Source organism: Rattus norvegicus, chromosome 4 (assembly GCF_036323735.1).
Source record: "Rattus norvegicus strain BN/NHsdMcwi chromosome 4, GRCr8, whole genome shotgun sequence".
Lineage (NCBI taxonomy): Eukaryota > Metazoa > Chordata > Mammalia > Rodentia > Muridae > Rattus > Rattus norvegicus.
Genome location: NC_086022.1, coordinates 162,093,052 through 162,112,210, shown reverse-complemented (window position 1 = coordinate 162,112,210; position 19,159 = coordinate 162,093,052). Strand labels below are relative to the sequence as shown.

General features: G+C 48.8%; 1 protein-coding gene across 1 annotated transcript in view; it reads right to left on the bottom strand.

Moving 5' to 3' along the window:
• Cracr2a (calcium release activated channel regulator 2A) overlaps positions 1–17,964 on the bottom strand; it is a 113,680-nt gene extending 95,716 nt beyond the window's left edge. The window contains exons 1-2 of the mRNA XM_063286981.1: positions 17,842–17,964; positions 1,091–1,282 (exon numbers count right to left, since the gene is read on the bottom strand). The gene's annotated coding sequence lies outside the window, so the exon portion shown is untranslated. The remainder of the gene's footprint in view (positions 1–1,090; positions 1,283–17,841) is intronic.
• Positions 17,965–19,159: the final 1,195 nt, after the last annotated feature.

Below are 19,159 nucleotides of genomic sequence, written 5' to 3'. Positions count from 1 at the left end.
GCTTGTCACTGATGTACAATAAACCACTTGTGCCTAGGAGGGGCATCCATGCATCACAGGGAGAGCAAGACCCTGGGAGGCACCTTGATTTCACACTTTCAGCCTCCTGCTTTGAGGGACAGGATGTTTGTGTTGTAAATCACCCAGCTTGTATTGTTACAACAGCTCTAGGAGAGACAAGCTCAGAGTCACCTCAGGCCTGCTGACTGTCCTGTCGTGTGCTCAACAGAGACTGATGACAGCACCAGGAAGGGAAACTCTAGGGTCTTGACCTGCCCGACTATGTTTTATAGTAGCTGCTCAAGAAATCATAATTGGATACTGCCATCGTGAAGATTAGAAGAGAAATACCAGAGTTCACCAACTGCTCTAAAGGGATTGACATTCTAATGGAAGATTCCAGGGAGAAATAAAATACAACACCATCATGAGGGGAAAATGAATCTCAGCTCATATATTCTAGCCTGGCTGCTGGGTTCAGCCATGTCTCCCACCATGCTGTCCCCTCCTGGGTTCCATTTCCTACCCTCTCTCATTTTAGCTGCTCCCCAAACCAGTGTCGGCAGAGGCACACTTGCCAGGACTTCTGGGCAAGTGTCTTAAGATGTCAGATGTCGAGGACACCCCGCCTACGGCCATTATCTGCTGTCCTTGGTCCAAGTCTCCCCATTAGCTTCCTACCAGCTCACTCTTCCTGGTGGAGGAGGTACGGCTTGGAGGGTTTGAGGACCCATTTGTAGCACTAAGGGACTCTCTCAAGGAGACTGAAGAAGATACAGATGGGTCTGAAGTACGGTTTAGAGTTGCACACACCCATGCATGCCCACACGGGCGAGAGAGGAGGGGGAGAGGGAGAGAGGGAGAGAGAGAGAGAGAGAGAGAGAGAGAGAGAGAGAGAGAGAGAGAAGAAGAAGGAGGAGGAGGAGGAGGAGGAGGAAGAGGAGGAAGAAGAAGAAGAGGGGGAAGGAGGGAGGGAGGGAGGAACCCCTTATTGACATTCAGAGCATTTATCTGTCCCAGCTTTTAGCACATCTGACATCCCATAAAACCCACCTTTCCCAGGAAGCCTTATACCCAGGTGCGCACTTGCCTGGACTCAACTGGAACGGCTTCTGAGCCTGAGGGTCCTCTGGAAATGCTCCCAGATGGAGAGATATGGCAGAGTCAAGTGTTCACTAGACGTCCAGGTTGGGCTCATGGAAGAAGAGCAGCAGGTCGCCGCTGCTGTCCCGCCTTGATAAGCAGTCAGCCTCCTGAAGGGCAGCTGAGGTCAGTACACTGGCTGTGGATAGAACAGAGGAAAGGGTTCCTTGCTCTGACTTCGAGAAATTCACTGTTGACTGTCAGGGTGGAACAGACTTGGAGCCGCTGAGCAGGCTTGAGACAGACAGCTCTGCTTGCCTAAACAATTCCAGCCATCCCTTCTTCTTTTCTCACACACTCTGGACTCACCACACAGGGTGGCAACCTCATCTCTGCCCCAGAGTCTCAGCCTATGAAAACAAATAAGACCTTGGTTGTCAACAAGGTAGGCTGAGCTCTGACCTTTTCTCCCAGCATGAGACATAAGAAGGTTAGCAGGGGAGCTCCAGGCAACATTCACCTGGTTCCTTCTTCTGATGGATGTTGGCTGGTCTCATACATTAAGCACGGCTTCTGCAGCCACATTGTGACCAAGAGGCAGAAGCACAGGGGCAGAACAGGAGAAATCCGAAGCCACTGAGCCGACACTCCTGTTCACTTTCCTCAGCCTCCAGCAGTCTATGTAGTAACTATTGTCATTTAAATTCAGTGAGTTGAATTTTCTTTTGGGAACCCACAGCTGAGATTATCCAAGGTGATGTATATATACTCAGAAGTTCCTAAGATCCTATTCCAGGGTCACCAGCACATGGTTCTGATTGTAGCATCCACAGACTTTGATATCACATACTCTACTTTTCTTTCCTTCTGTATCAGGGTCTTTGGTCATTTCCCACTGGAACCCATTTTACCATACAATGGGACATGCTACAACATGTTCAAATTCTGTTATTTATGAAACATTTTGTACCTCCTCTGATACATTACATTTTTTCTGTGCTCCAGGGATTCATAAATGAAGTCTTGAAGATAGTAGGAAGATTATTCAGAAAAAAAGTATATAACTATTTGACCAAATGAAAAAATAATCCAATGGTTCAAATATATTTCTATACTTTCTTGTTGATTTGCAGCACTATAATCAATAACACAGATAGGAAACAACCTCCATGTCCACTGACAGGGGAATAAAGTAGTTCTCTTTCTCTCTCTCTCTCTCTCTCTCTCTCTCTCTCTCTCTCGCTCTCGCTCTCTCTCGCTCTCTCTCGCTCTCTCTCGCTCTCTCTCTCTGGCTCTCTCTCTCACACACACACACACATACACACACACATATACACACACACACATACACACACACACACACATACACACACACTCCTCTGGGACCTGCTGGTCATCCAGTCAAGCTGAATTAATGAACTTTGGGTTCAGTGAGAGACTTTGTCTCAAAAAATATGATGTAGAGCATCCGAGAAAGACACATGATGTTGACCTCTGACCTATACATATGCACACTCATACACATATGCACTTGTGCACTCAAAGACACATGCACTTGTAAACTCATACACACATGCACTTGTACACTCATACACACATACACTATGCACTCATACACACATGCACTTGTAAACTCATATACACATGTACTTGTAAACTCATACACACATATGTACTTGTGCACTCATACACATATGCACTTGTAAACTCATACACACATGCACTTGTAAAAATACACACATATGTACTTGTAAACTCATACACACATGCACTTGTACACTCATATGCACATGCACTTGTGCACTCATACACACACATGTACTTGTGCACTCATATACACATGTACTTGTACACTCATACACACATGCACTCGTACATTCATACATGCACTTGTATACTCATATACACATGCACTCGTACATTCATACATGCACTTGTGCATTCATATACACATGCACTTGTGCACCCATACATGTGCTTGTACACTCACACACTCATGCACTTGTATACTCAAACACATATGCACTATACACCAACATACACAGAGAAAGATAATATTGTTAGTCTCACTTTTGTGTAAGATATAGAATGCTAAACTTATAGAAAAAACTACAAGAGTGGTTGCCAATGTCTGGGGTGGGCACACACAGGGAAATGCTTGTCAAAGGGTGCAGGGCTGCACTTGGGAAGTGACTAAGCTCATGAACAGCACGGTCACTGGAGCAGCACACCTGGTGTGCAGAGAGAACAGGCTCTTACAGCTATTGTGTCCCTGGTCCTTGTCTTGTGGCTTCTCTGCTACCTGCTATGGGCTCACCTATATCCTGCTTGTTGGTTATACCTCAGCATCCAGGAGAAAGCCCGAGACAGACAGATGTTCCCACTGACAGACTAAACCTGCACATACTTCTGGCTTCTGCTTGCACCCCTGCACGGAACTGTGCCTACTGAGTTCACCAGGATCGTCCCACTGCTAGCCCAGCCGCTTGCCTGTCTTCAGAGCCAACAGCTACTCAACAGAAAAACCAGCACCAGCCTCCTCTCCTGACTCCCCATCATCCCTTATCCTCTGGAACGTGAGGAGGGGGCTTCATTCTGCCATACGCCCCCTGATAAGAGGCATGGCCTTGTCACATACTTAAGAGCAGAAGGACCAAGCCATCAGGGACAGAAACCTCCAAAGCCACGAGTCAAAATCAATTGTGTCTCTCCAGGCTGATTGCCCAAAGTATGTGTTACAGTAACAGGAAGCAAGAACGTGTCATTATTTCTAATGCTCTATAGCACAGTAGGACAATTATAGCAGATAAAAACTACCTTAGCATTTCAAAATAACGAGTAGAGAACATTTTGAATGCTACACACACAAAAATTTCAGGTATGTCTGTTGAGGTTTGAATTAGAAATGACTCCCTCCCATAGACTCATGTATTTGAACACTTGGTTCCCAGAAAGTGACACTGTTTCAAAAGGTTATGGAAACTTTTTGAGGTAGTCTGACTGGAGGAAGTAGATCACTGTGGGTGGGCTCTGAGGGTTTGTAGCATAGCCCCATTTCCTGGTTAGGTGTTGTTTAATTATTTGTGTGTAGGTTAGTTAGGTGTTGTTGTTGTTGTTGTTGTTGTTGTTGGTGGTGGTGGTGGTGGTGGTGGTGGTGGTGGTGGTGGTGGTGGTGATGGTGGTGTGTGTGTATGTGTGTGTGCATATCTATGTACATGAGTACAGTGGCTGACAAAGACCGAAGTGTATGTGTGTGTGTGTGTGTGCATGTGAGTGTGTGTGCATGTCTGTGTCTGTGTGTGTCTGTGCATGTGTGTGTATGTGTGTGTCTACGTGTGTGTGAGTACAGGGGCTGACAAAAACCAAAGGTGCCCATTTTCTGGGGCTGGAGTTGTGGCTTTTGAGCTACCCACTGGGTTTCTGGGAACTGAGTTCAGGTCCTCTGAGAGAGCAGTAGTCATTCTTAACTGCTGAGCCATCGTTCCAATCCTTGCAATGATTGGTTTAAAATGTCAACTTACCACAATCAATCTATAATCGCCTGGGAGGAGAGCCTGAATGTGAGATTGCCTAAATCAGGCTGACTTGGGTGGGCATCTCTGTGACTTGATTGTTAATTATGTAGGAAGATCCAGTGCATTGTGGGATGTGCACCATCCTCTAGGCAAGGGGCACTGAACTGTGTAAGAGTAAGAAAGCTTGCTAAGTAGCAGAATGAAGAAAGCGTTTTTTTTGAGACAAGGTCTCAATGACTTTGGCGCTCCCTGATTGGATAGACTGGCGGACTAATGTGGCCCCAGGATCCTCTCGCTCTCCCTGACCTCCCCCTCCTCCCCTAGTGCTGAGATTACCAGTCTGCACTGTCACAGGGTTCTAGAGAGCTGAGCTCAGGCCCTCAGTCTTCTGCAGTAAACACTTTCCCCACTGAGTCACCTCCGCACTCCCAAGAGAATGTTTTATAAGCAACGAGAAGGCTTTGTCACATTACAGTGGTTCACATTTGAGTAACCTGCTTCTCGTCAGCAACGAACATTCCAAAGGAGGATGGTGAAACCCCTCCACCATGTGAAGACCGTATCTGCCCAGAACAAGAGAAACAACGGCGTTAGCCAAGGACAAGAACAAGGGCTGCCATGGCAGCCCTCATTGGAGGAAAGTTTCCTAAATGTATTTCAGAGAGGAAGAGAGAAGACCTAAACGGAAGATCTGAGATTAAGAACAGAGAAAACGAGAAAGCTTTCTTCTGCGTGTCTTGAGGAAACAGCAGAAGTTGTTGTGAAGAGTGTTCATATCTCGCTGCACCTCTTACTGTCCAGGGAACTTGAGCTAAGTTACTCAACCTCTCAGAGTGTACATTTCTTCATTGTAAAAAATCCACACAAAGGGCTTTGTGATGAATAGGTAAAGCAAACACACATGAAATAGTCCCTGCCCACCTTCTGATGTGGAAAGCAAAGCCCTTTGAAAATGAATGAACAGACAAACAAGCAATGCGCGTCCCTCAGCAAGCACGCTAGCAGCCATTCATATTGTACGTGTCTGCTGCGGAGCTCAGGACCGACACCTTCCACTGCTTTAGGTTTGATCTGTGGATCTCTTGAACAGACATATTCACATTATCTTTGCTTAAGAAAATTTGCATCTGTACGTGTGCACACTGCAGGAATGCACCCAGAGTTCCCGTTTAACTCTTGTGTTTTAAAATAACTCATTGCCTCAGTTTTATGGGGTTATTAAATCTTTACTAGCCCACCCACAGTACAGCCCAGCCTCTTTTGTCCACTCCCTTCCCCCAGAGTTCTGCCTCCGACTAGAAGATTCAACTGCTACAACCCCATCTTGACGGAGACCACTCCCTTCTAGCACCCTGTCCACCGTTACCACCCCATTCACCACTACCACCACCCACCCCCATGACTCTCAGTTTCATCTAGAGCTAATTTTATTGTCCCCCGGAAAGGGACAATAAAACCCAGCACAGGCTTCTTAGTTCTCTGTCACTTGCCCTGCTGTCCCAAGATCAGGGCTCACACCCCGACAGTGGCATGTGATGCTCTCGTGTCCTTGGGCAAACCACTCAACATCTCTGATTGTCTCCTTATTATAAGTTAGACACGATAATTTGATCTTATTTGTAGAGCATTTTACAGCTCAGAGATTACATGTTTCCACTGCTGTAATTTCATTTGAAATGCTAAATGCATCGTCGAGTGTATCAGACCTCGTGTTAAAATCTGTGTTTTGATATAAAGACTGAAAAGTAGAGGCTGGCAAGAGCAGCGTGAGAGGCAAATAGCATCAAGGGAAGAAAGTGTCACTCTTGTCATATACTCTGTCGTGGGAGTGGGCTCTGCAGCCCTTGCACTTGGACTTGAATTCTGATCTCCCCTTAGCTCTCTGTGTGTGGTGATTTGTGCTGTCAACCTGACAGATTCTAAAATCACATGGTTTACTGACCTCTAGGCATCCCTGTATGTGGCAATGGAGGAAGGGACAATTAGTTATCTTGCATGCATTTGTTAAAGGACTAAGACCCGCCCACCATGGGTAGTGACATTCCCTAGCAGGTATGCTGAGTCCAGTATTAAGTAGAGAAAGCAAACTGAGCGGTAGCAATCTTTGTTTGCTCTCTGCTCCCTGCCTATAGATGCAGGGTGACCGGCTGCTTCAAAGCCCAGCTGCCTTGCCTTCTTTGCCATGATGGATTATACCTTGGGCTCTATGGATAAAATCCCATAGGACCACAACAAACCCCTCCTTCCTTAAGCTGCTGTCACAGTGTTGTGTCACAGCAACATAATAGCAACTGGATCACTGCGTGAGCTTAAGAAAGTGGCCAGGCTGCTCTGGCTTTAGTTTACCCTGCATAGTACAGAGCTTTGCATGTGGTAAGCACCAAGTGAACAGGACAGACTGGAATCTACATCCGGTCAGGTGCATGGGTTGTATAACCATCCATATGTACTCCCTTGGAACCCCTCTTTTATCCTGAATGGTGGCCTCCACCCTCCACAACCCTCAGCAAATATTTACTAAAGGAGGGCAAGATTGCTGGCTGTCAGGACACACCACAACTCATTGCTACAGCCTCAGTGTTTTAATTTTTAATTTTTCACTCTGCAAAGTTCCCTCTCTGTCTCACCAGGGTCTCAGCTGTAGTGGATGGAACCCAGGATCCAAAGAGCCTGAACCTCTTCCTCCTGAGAGTCCTCACTGACAAGCTCACAGTTCTGGACTACGAGGCAATAACTGAACCTCACTGTTCATGCTGGACCATGCAGGTCACTGTAGGGACAAAAGCCATGGAGGACTGAGCCAGCATTGACTGGTTTGTCATATGACACAGATCAGGACTGTGGCCCAACACAGAGTTGGAACTATACATAATTCTTATTTTAAACACTTGCAAGATGCATAGTGGTACATTGCCATAATCCCAGCACCTGGAGACTGGGAGCCCTGAGGCAGGGGGATTTCAAATTCTAGAGGAGCAAGACCCAATGCAAAACAAAACCTTAACTAGCTGGCTAACTAACAGGTTTTAGCTTGGTTAAAGACTTTCACTTTGTCAACTCCTAACTACATCTTTCCAGCCTCCCTCAAAGACATGAAGGGTCGCTATTGTATAACTGAGGTTCCTGCAACCCACAGAGAGTGAGGAAGTCAAACTATAGCGAGGTCTTCTTGCCGTGGGCACGGTTCCTCTGCCGAGCTCTGGGATAGACGGGCCCACCTGCCTGCTTCCGTTGTCTGTAGGCCCAAGTCCTGAAGCAACGGCATCAAAACACTCGTCACATTGCTTTATGCAATGAGATTGGGGACCAAGCAAGAAACATGGCTTAAAGCTCAGTTTGTGTCAAGTCCAAGAAATCAGAGCTCTCCCTCAGGAGCCTGGTTAAGGGATTCTGGAGTCTTGTGGAGTTTATTGGCCGAGCATTGTCACCCATGCAGTGAGCAGTGTGTCCTCTAGCAAGGGCATATCAGTCAGCTGTAGACATCACTATGTTCACGATGCCACACTCTTTTTACGGCCTCTCTGGGACAGGCCAATCCTAGTGGTTCCATGGGCTGCAGACAGAGCTGCAGTAGGTGGCTACATGAACCGAGGGTATGTACAAGTGAGGCTGGGGCAGAAGGAGTTAACTGACCCCACTTATAGACCTAAGCCAGGGCTAAGGTGTGAACAGCTGCCTTTGGCCCTGTACCGCAACTATATCACTAGAGACAAGCTGAAGGGAGTCAGTGGAGAGCCTCTTCAAAGGATGACTTGTGGGCACCCATTTTCCTGTAGGGATCCTGAATTGTGGATGGTCCCACTAGGACTGAACATAGGAAAGCAGAGCTGTTAAAGCTTAATGTCCTGAGGCTTGCTGTGTTCATTGGTGAAGTAGGGACTCCAGGACAAGGCTAACATGACACTGAAGAAGGGAGGCTAGGACATGGCTTGGCTTGTCCTGATGCTAGGACATGACCTTGTCCTGGGTGTAGAAATGTGAAGGTCCCCTGGGTATCTGGCTACTTCACCTGAGACTTAAGTTGCATCTGCAAAGTCAGAACCCTGGGGCTTAGCCCAACCAAGATTGAACCCCTACAGTGTAAGTGCTGGGGGGCACAGCAGAGGTCGTGTGGCCTGTGGAGAGGTCATGACGGGCAGCAGGAAGTGACACATGGCAGAAGATGGAAAGCCTTGAAAGAGCCAGCTCAGAAAACAGGAAATAGAGTTAGGATTGTCTGGAGCCGGGACACTCGGGGAATAAATACCTTTTCCCTCAGCAAATGCAGACTCAACCTACAGTAAGATGGGAAGAGGTGACAGAAAAGCCACCTGGCCACATCTGAGAACAGAAAGAGGGACAGTGTACCAGTCTCTGCCTACAGGGAAGTGATTCTCCAGAGGCCTAGAGGGGACCATGGTCAAAGAGGAGTTTACACTTGAATAATAAGCATGTGATTAGTGGAAAAGCTTAATTCAGTAGTTTGGTAAATTCTATTAGCAGCTTATCTTTGGCGTATAATTAAGCTATTTTTAAGCAAATCCTTTTGGCTCAAGGCTCCAGTGACGAATCTTAATGGAACACGGTTCACATGAAATATACCCCAGTCCATCATATGGTAGAATATTTTGGGTGGTTGCTAATATGCCCAGGAAAACAGTTGGGTTGGTTTTACATAATTACATCCTGGGCTAGACCAAAGAAGGGGCCTGGAGAGACCAGAATGAGTCCTGGCCCTGAGGCCATCTTGTTGAGTGGAAAGCCGAGATACCACGTCAGAGAGGGATACCACCCCCACCCACCCCCCCAGAACTGAGATACAAAAACCCAGACAAAACCCAAATCACAGCCAAAGATGTGACAACTCTGGATGGTGTCGGGCAGAGCTGGAGTGAGCTCTTCTCTGTGGGTCTGTGGGGAAGGTGGTGTCAGTTAGTGAGGACACCGCACTGGAGGCCTCAAGTGCCACAGTCTTCTGGCAGATGCGAAATCTCTGCCCTCCCCTTTTCCTTCCCCCCTCTCCTTTCCTTCTACCCTTCCCTCCCTCTGCCCCCCAGACCCTCCACATGTTGATGTTTAGCTCAGACTGGCTGTAAACTGAAGACCCTTGTGAGTACTTGAATTCTCTTTACTGAGGATAATCATCTCCTGGAAGACTTCAAATCCAAAAAGCCACCCTAGTCCACTCCGTGCCACAGAAAGATGCAGCGCTCCGTAAGGATCAGTCGACCCTTCCCCATTCCAGGTAGGCTTCCCCCATTCAGATGGCTCCGCCCACAGGAATTAAACTCCTGAGAACCTCAGGCCACCCACCTCATTCCTGCCCTGTGTGCCTCTAGGTCAGGAAGCCTCATCTTGGGAAGAAGGCCTCTGACCCTTCCATCCTGCCAGACTACGAAAAGGCTGGCTTTAACACACCATCACAGGGAGCATGTGTTCAATGCCCTGCAAACCTGACACTTTCATACCTCCAGAAGGATATAAAACAGTCATGGCCATAGGGACAGCCAGGGGCTGTCTTTGATGGAAATGCTGCAAAACTTGGCCTTCAGTGTTCTAGAAAGTCTTCACTCCAGGGCTCCTCCCTATTCTTCTACTGCTCCTTCCAGAATCTTCTACCATTACATTAAAGGTCCCCAGCTCAATGAGGAGCTCTGCTGGAAACCTGCCAGATCAAGTTGTGGGCATGGTCCCCTCCAGGAGAAAACACTCTTGTGTCTACCAGAACTCCTTGCCTGCTGACCCCAGCACTACTCATGAAGTTCTGCACCATACATGGGTTACTCCTTGGTTACCTTCCACTTTCCCTCTGCCAGAGGCTGCTCACCCTTCTGGGTACAGCGTGCACACCTCACCTCCTTATAAAACTTCAGGGACATGCTGCACTCACTTGCCTATAAACAGTAATCTCCCTGGCTGGGCTCTGAGTTGTGTCTCCCTTGGATTCCTATGCTGAATCCACCAGGCATTAATAAAGCACAGAGGCTAGTGAGGTGGCTACTTTGCCCCTGCTTCCTGCAGAACCTAAGAACGATGCTGGCACCAAGAAGACCCAGCAAGGGACAGAGTGCCCCCAGACAATGGGGCTCAGCAGCAAACCTTAAGACAGGCAAAATATAGGGAACCTTGTCCTCTATGGCTCTCATCCTTGTGATGAACACCGGAGACAACAGGCAGGAGACCTTCCTTGTTTCATTGAAGAGGACGAAGCTTAGTTCATGAGGGCCAGTGCTGAGGACACATGGCTGGTTAGAATCAGTACTGGGTCTACGTTAAGCATTCCGAGAAGGCAGATAAAGAAACTGTTAGGGAAATGGCCTTGGAGCTGAGCTGCCTGGGTTCAAATCCCAGCTCAGTCCCTTACTAGCTGTGTGACCTTGGGAAAGTTATTCCACCTCTCTGTGTCCCAGCCCCTTCTTGTGTAAGGTGGGGGAGGGCCAATAACCACAATATCCAACTCACAGACTTTCTTAAGTGTTCCCACAAAGCTCCCGCACTCATGTGGGAGCATTTTTGGGCCACCAACCTCCAGGTGTGGAACAAAATGGGTTCCCTCCCCTCACCTGCACCTACAGAGCTTCCCTTCTCTAGGCTACTTGATACAGGCAGTGTGGTACAGCTCCATCCGTAGACCAGGAGAACACTGGCTGGATCTGGGTCCACCCAGGTCTCTGCACCATGTAATCTCTAAAGTAAATAAGGTGAAAATAAACCAATCTTGCAGGTAATAGGAGATTTTCCTCTTGCTTGCACTGGTAATTGAGCCATTGCAGCCTCTCTCTTACTTTCTGGTGCTCCAGAGAGTTAAAAGGGGAATGAGGCTGTCAGCCTGGTCAGAACCACAAACTCAGCTTCTTGGAGGGAAGGTTCCCCACTGGATGCCAAGTGGGTCCTGGTGCACCTGCAGCTCCTGTGTCCAACCTCGCCCACCTCTCTTCTCTGGCTAACTCTGCCAAGGCACAGAAATCACAGATCCAAGAGGGAACTAGGAGCGTCTGGTTACTGAGCCCGCCCCGTCTCACTGCTGTATGAAGTGCCATTTCCACAGTGGTGAGTTAGATAGGCAGTGGACTGTTACCCTCAGGATTTCAAATGCTGAGATTTAATCCCCATCGAGAGATAAAAAGAGGACAGACTCAACCCCATACACACACTCTGGGCTGGTGCTGGGACAAAACCCAGGGCCTGCTTTGTGTATGATAGGCAAAGACTCCTCACTGAACTCTATGCCCAACCTTTGTCTGTCTGTTTTGAGATGGGGTCGCACTGTGTAACTTATGTTTATCTTGAACTTTCTAGGTGGCCCAGGCTAACCTCAAATTCAAGATTCCCCCTGCCTCAGTCTCCTGAGTACTTGAGATGACAGGGATGTACGGCTATGCATAGCAAGAAGGTGGGATCTTGAGCCAAGTCTGGTGTTAGAAGTAGGACCATCAGAAAGTGCCTCGGTTTAGATAAGGTTTAGTGTAGGTCTCACAGGGTCCCCTAGTGGCTTTATAAGAGGAAGAGAGACACGCAGTTCCCTGTCTCTTGCTACATGATGTCCTGTCCCGCTCATAGTTCAGTAGTCACCATCAAGCAGATTTGATTTGGAATTACCTACAGGAGATAAAGTTTTGGCTGTTTCCAAAGGATTTTACCTGAGGAAGGAAGACCCACCCTGAAAGTAGGCAGCATGGCTCCATGGACTGGGGTTGTAGACTGAATACAAAGGAGAGCCAGTGGTTACCAGCATTCATCTCTCTCTGCTTCCTGGCTATAGATGCAGTGTGACCAGCTGCCTCTACTCCTGCCACCATAGCTAGATCTATTCTTGCTACAATGCTTTCTCTGCCACGATGGACTTTATCCCCAAACTGGGGGCAAAAACAATCCCTTCCCTCCTCAGAGGGCTTCTGTCAGGTGATTTGAACCAGTGGGGCCTGCAGACCTGGACCTGAGACTCCAGAGTGATGATCCAGAATGCGTCTATCTTCTTTCAGACTCACACAGTCCTGTGTTCTGTTACTACCAGAAATGAATTGGTATATCCTCCATTCCACAGGCTCTCGGGCCTGGCTTCCTTCTCTGTTTTCTCAGGTAACCCACCTTTTGGAGTGACCTTCGGCCCAGATATATGACAACAGAACCCCTGGACATTGGAACTTGCTTCTACTTTTCAGAATCTTCTAGAAACGTGTGAGTGTGGTAGAGAGTCCTGGAATCTGGCTCCGCCCACCCTGAGCCTACTGCCACTGTAGAGCCCTCCCTCAGTCACCTGTCCAGGATGTGTCAACAGCCAGCAGGAGAAGAAAGTGTCCTGCTGGCATTCTGAGGAAGCCAGAGCAGGGTGCCAAAATAAACTGACATAGGGAACACGTTTTCTGCAGAGAAACCTGGCACAAAAAAAAACCCTATGTTACGCAAGCTGGAGGACACACACACACACATACACACACACACACACACACACACACACACACACAGAGCTTTGCACAGGCAGGAAAGGGCCTGCAGGACCACTTCCTAATGTCAGCCTTCAAGAGACACCAGTATATCTACCTCAACCCCCAGTACCCTAGTCTGACAGGGCGCAGCACTAACCAGGCCACAGCAGAGTAGGCTGACGGCCAAGAGCAACTGTTTTGCACAAAGTGTGCAGCTGGCTGGGCGTGAGGCCCACCATGTTCTTCCTCCTGTGGCCACAGGTGAAGTCACATGAAAGGAGCCGTGGAGAGTAGCTGAGAAGGGGAGACAAAGCCTGGGAGGTGACTCTGAAGTCCCAGCAGGGACCAGAGATGCTTATGACACGGACTCTGAAACAGCCAATTTGTCTGGGTTTGAATCCTGCCTCCACCATTGCTTTTCAAAGGGAGCAGAGCAAAGAAAGACCATGTGGACAGGGTGGTTCGCCTCCCTCCTCCTCAGTTAACTTTTCTGCCAAATGGGAAGGTGGTTTTACTAGATGAGGTAGAAAGAAACTCCTGCCAACAAAACAACCAGAAAGTGCCTAGGACACACAGCCATGTCCTGGTGTGGTTGTCAGGGGACACACCATCACTCCCTGGCTCGGTTGTCATGGGATACACACCATCACTCCCTGACTAGGTTGTCATGAGGACACACCATCACTCCCTGACTCGGTTGTCATGGGACACACACCATCACTCCCTGGCTCGGTTGTCATGGGACACACACCATCACTCCCTGGCTCGGTTGTCATGAAGACATACCATCACTCCCTGACTCGGTTGTCATGGGATACACACCATCACTCCCTGGCTCGGTTGTCATGGGACACACACCATCACTCCCTGGCTCGGTTGTCATGGGATACACACCATCACTCCCTGGCTCGCTTGTCATGAGGACACACCATCACTCCCTGGCTCGGTTGTCATGGGATACACCATCACTCCCTGGCTCGGTTGTCATGGGATACACACCATCACTCCCTGGCTCAGTTGTCATGTCAAGAAAACCACCAGCACAGCAGGATTCACTTTCCTCCCAGTGTTCTGTCACTCTCAAAGTCCTCTTGCCCTGGTACTAATCATGTCAACCTGGCTCTCTGTTGCTTCCTGATTGATAGGGATCTAATATGTACATCATCAAAGGTGGCTCTGCCCAGGCCAGCAGCTGCCCATGTCATGAGCTTGTTACTCTTGCCTGTTTTCTCCACACTTGGTCTTTCCTCCCTCAGCTCCCACAGCTACTTCTTTTGTTTGTTTGTTTGTTTGTTTGTTTGTTTGTTTCTTTTTCGGAGCTGGGGACCGAACCCAGGGCCTTGCGCTCGCTAGGCAAGCGCTCTACCCCTGAGCTAAATCCCCAACCCCCACAGCTACTTCTTTTGGGCCTCATCTCTGCCTGTGCTGTGGGGCTCTGTAAGTTCATGCACAAATGTTGTCTTTACCTGAGGCTTCCTTATCTTGCACACTCCAATAGGCCGAGGTTCTAGCTTTCTCAGTAAACTGTGCCTTGACAATTTTTCTTAGAAAAAGCAAGACCAGCTTTTTCAAGAGGTCAAAGAAGTGATGTGAACACTGGAAGGACAATGTATGCTGGTGTGTATGTGTGTGTGTGTGTGTGTGTGTGTGTGTGCTGTATATGGTGTGTGTAAATATGGTATATGTTTATGTGATATATGTATATGTATGGTGTGGTGGAGGGCATGTGTATGTATGTGACCTGTATTTGTGGGTTATATGTGTATGTATGTGGTGCGTGTGTGTGTATGTGGTATGTGTGTATGGTGTGTGTATGTGGTATGAGTTTGTGGGGTGTATGTATGTATGTGGTGTGTATGTGGTATGTGTTTTTGTGGTGTATGTATGTGTATTGTGTGGTGCGGGTGGGGAGGTGGTATGTGTATGACGTGTTTGTGGGGTATATGTATGTTGTGGTGTGTATACAGTGTGTTTGTGCTATGTGATTTTGTGGTATATGTAAGTATATAATGTGATGTTGTGTGTGTGGGATGGGAGTGTGTGGTATATGTGTAATATGTATTTGGGGTGTGTGTGTGTGTGTGTGTGTGTGTGTGTGTGTGTGTGTTGTTTGTAAACTGATAAAAAGAGAACATGCTGGAAATGGTCTGCCTGGTGCTGGAGGCTGTTTATACACTACCCCAGGGCTGTGAGGCGGCATGTCTGCAGGCTGCTCTCTAACTCACTTGTCTCTGTGTGGAGGAGGAGAAGGCAAAACCTGAGCATTGCAAACCTCGGGGTCTAGACCCATTTCTGTCAGTCACTGACAACTGACCGAAGACGATGATTTTCTAAATTTATAGTGCCCCCATCTGTCCTTCCAACACCCAATGCTATAACCCTGTGACTACTCTGCACCACTCACAGCAACTCACGGTATTCTGCAACTATTATACTTAGCCCTTTCATGGGGAGACATTGGAGGGAACCGGGATCTGGGAAAGTTTGATAAATAGAAATAGTTCTTCCCCTAGGAATCCCATGTGCATTGTAGTCACTCTGGATGGCAGGAAGGCAAGGGGTACTGGGAACCCAGAGACTAGGGTTGCTGGAGACTGGAGACTGCCTGACACCCTCACACCCTGCCAAGGTTCTCCCAGCCTCCTGGGCAGTGTCCCAGCAGCCTGTAGGTTCAAGCTTCCTCCCAACAGCGAGCTAAGCAAGTGTCACAAGGGTCCACCAAGTTCCTGTCCTAAAGCTGGGCCTGCCACAGGCTGAGGTAACAAATCTATTCCTCCTCCTCCTCCTCCTCTTCCTCTTCTTCCTCTTCTTCCTCTTCTTCCTCCTCCTCCTCCCCTTCCTCCTCTTCCTCTTCCTCCTCTTCCTCCTCCTCCTCTTCCTCCTCCTCTTCCTCCTCCTCCTCCCCCCTTCTTCCTCTCCTTTGCTCCCCCTCCCTACATTTAAGCACTCCACAGCATGAGTATGGACAGAAGACAAATTTCAGGAGCCAGCTCTCTCCTTCCACCATGTGGATTCCAGGGATGGAGTTCAGGCCACCAGGCACAGCAGCAAGTTCCTTCACCTATCCGACTACCCCACAAGCTCCTCCCTCCCCTTAAGACCTGACACTTGGTTACTGACTTACATAGTTACTGGAGCGGGTCTTCCTGTGGTCTCAGATCCCTGTCCCCCATGTATTCGCTGTGTGAAAAACCACTTAACCTTTCTGACTCTAGATTCTTCCTCTACAGTATGGGGTCAATAATGATCTCAGGGGAATTATTGTTGTGATAATTAACACAGAATCCACACTGTAACTTTCACCCACCCACTTATCCCCCTCTTTGCACAACATTTCTGGTGTCACCCATCACTCTGCATTCCAACCAGCCCGGCTCAAGCCCACAGGGTCACAATCCCAGCTCTCTTGCAGCCTTGAGCAACAGTGCCTTCCATCTCTGCCACAGATGCCATGTGCTTCTGAGCCCCATTCCAACAGAAGCCATCATGGCACCCCCAGGACTAATCCCAGGACTTCCTGGTCAAACACTCAAGGCCCTCTCGCCCTCTGCCTCAGCCAACGCTCCTTAGTGTATTGAGCTTGCCGTTACACCTCCTGATTCCTCAGCACAACCTTCAAGAGATGTTGCTTCCAGAGCTTAGCACCCACACTTAGCTTCTTCCTCAAGATCTGGACTAAAGGCCACATGCCAGCCACCCTCCTTCCAGAAGGAACAGCACCACCTCCTCCAGACTCCCTGTACATCCATGGTGTAATATTACTGAGAGGCCAAGGGAGCGCAGAGGTCACACCTGGTTTTCCAACAAAAAATTATAGGGTAGCATTCATTATCCACGAGGATATGCACGGTCATTCCACTTGAAGAGGGCCATGAACAGGGCCCCTCAAACTGAACTCTCACTTCGTATGGACAAACTGTCCTGGCTGCACACCCCCTATGCCTGATCACTGATAACACTACTTCTTGTGTACCAGCTTCTTCCAGAGACTCACCACCTTATGTGATGTGCCAGTCAGGTTCTTCCTCTTGACCTGTCACCTCTGTAAACATCCACTCATTGACACATTCTGCCTTCTGAAGTCAAAGGCTAATGTTGTAGGGGTCCCTGCTTTCCTTCACAGAGGCAAACAGCACAGGGTCCCCCTAGGGATTATGTGGTTAGTGGAAAGACCTGTCGATTGTGAGACTCTCCCGAACTCAAGGGTAGACGTCACTGTGCTCTGGCACATATGTATGGGCTTAAACACACACACACACACACACACACACACACACACACACACATCTGGGGCAGATATCACTGAGTCATACAGTCAGATCACAGCACTAATGGGGATCAGGATGAAGCTAAGCCCCAGGAACCCTCCACCCCTATTTCTCCCTCTGTTCTGGGAAGTTTTCAGTGTGGGTGTGTGTTTTAATCATCTCTCTGAGTTTGTTTCCATGTGAGGTAGCAGTCTTAACCCCTGTTCTGGCCCACGTGCCAGCGGCTCCCAGCAGCTCCCCCTGCCAGCCAGCAGTGTGAATTTCTAGTCACTTCACTGTAAGCCTTAGTTTCCTCGGTAAAACAGAATCTGTGTGCGTGGGTCCGAGGGCGTGGGAGATCTTTCTAAACCCTGGTGCTCCTGAGCTTTTATAGTCCCTCTTAGAGTGCAGGCAGAGGGTCTAACCAGGCCCCCTGGGGAAGCCAAGGCTGAGATGCTTGTCCCTGGGTACATGCAGCCCAGGCCAGCCTGTCCCTTAAGCCTCATGTGTTTTGCCGCTCTGCAGGAAGTGCGGTCTCTGTTGCCCAGCACAGGGTTTGGGCGAAGCCTCCCAAGACCTTCCTCCGATTACCTGGTGGGAGGTCCAGTGCAGCGAGTTGTCCCCCTTCCTTCTGGCTCGCAGCTGTCAGGAATTCGCCCGCCAGCCGGATCTGTTCCACTGTCCCCGCCTCCGGCTGCACCGCTGGTCCAGCCCCAGCAGCGCCCCCCTGCGAGCACTCCAGGATTTACATCCTACCGTGGGGTCCCAGCCTAGACAAGCAACTTGTGACTGCCTGCAGTCTGGGTGGCAAGGGCGGGGCCGCTGACTGTAGAGCCCAAGACTTCCTGTGCCCTCCCTCCCTTTGGTGGTCCTTAGAGGACCCTTACTCAGTGAGCCAAGGGATTCTGTCTGCAAAGCCTCTCGTTGCACTAAAAGCCAGGCATCAGTCTGAGTTTTGTGGACCCTCTGGAGTGAGCTCATTCACCCTGAAAAACCGGCTCCAACTGCTCTCTTTGCATTTAGAAAGAAACCAAGGGGATTTTGTTCTTGATGCTTGTCTGACCTTTTTTACGTATTCTACAGTGGGCAGGAATGCTTGTATAATTGAAGCCCGTGCAACACGTGCTTTTAAATAAAGCACTCAATAACTGTTCAAAGGCTTCCGTGCTAAAGGATAGCCCTTCAGACTAGTCCACTGCTCTCTACCAAGCTATGCACTCATCTTCCAGTCTCCCCACTTGACCCTCAAACACACAGCTCAGCACTAAGCAGCTACCTGTTGCAAACACCAGGCTTTTTCTGGCTCCTAAGACCTCTGTTTTTACCCAGAATCCCCCTTTCTAAATCTCTTCCTGTGGGAAACCTACCCTTCCAGGTTTCCTGAAACGTCAGGTTAGAGATCCTCCTCCAAACACTGCCCCTCCGCAGAAGGCCTGTCCTCCTTGGGCAAGTTTATATATTAGCCTCACACACAGAAACACTGTCTAAACCCAGGTCACAAATGACAGACATCCACACTCATTGATACAAATGACCACAATGTATCCTTTCTGCTTGCAGCCAGCCAGTGGCTAGCTCACCATCCCATCCCATCCCAGGCGTCTCAGAAGGGGTCAATACCCTCTCACTTCTTCCCTCAGTTTCTCCTGCTCTGTGCCCTGGTTTTCCCTTCCATGTCCTGGAGAGTGCTTGCTCGTGTCTGCCCTCAGTGTTGGAATGGAACAAGATGGCGCATAAGCTTGAGACCTGGTCAGCTAGGTAGCAAACGTGGGTCTCCATATTGTGTCAGATGGACCGCTCACCTTTCTCAATTGGCTATACTAAGAGAGGAGGCCCTTTCATCCCCACAGCCTAAGACAAGAAGGGACTGCAAGAACTCGTCTGATGCAAAGCCATCTACGTCCATTTT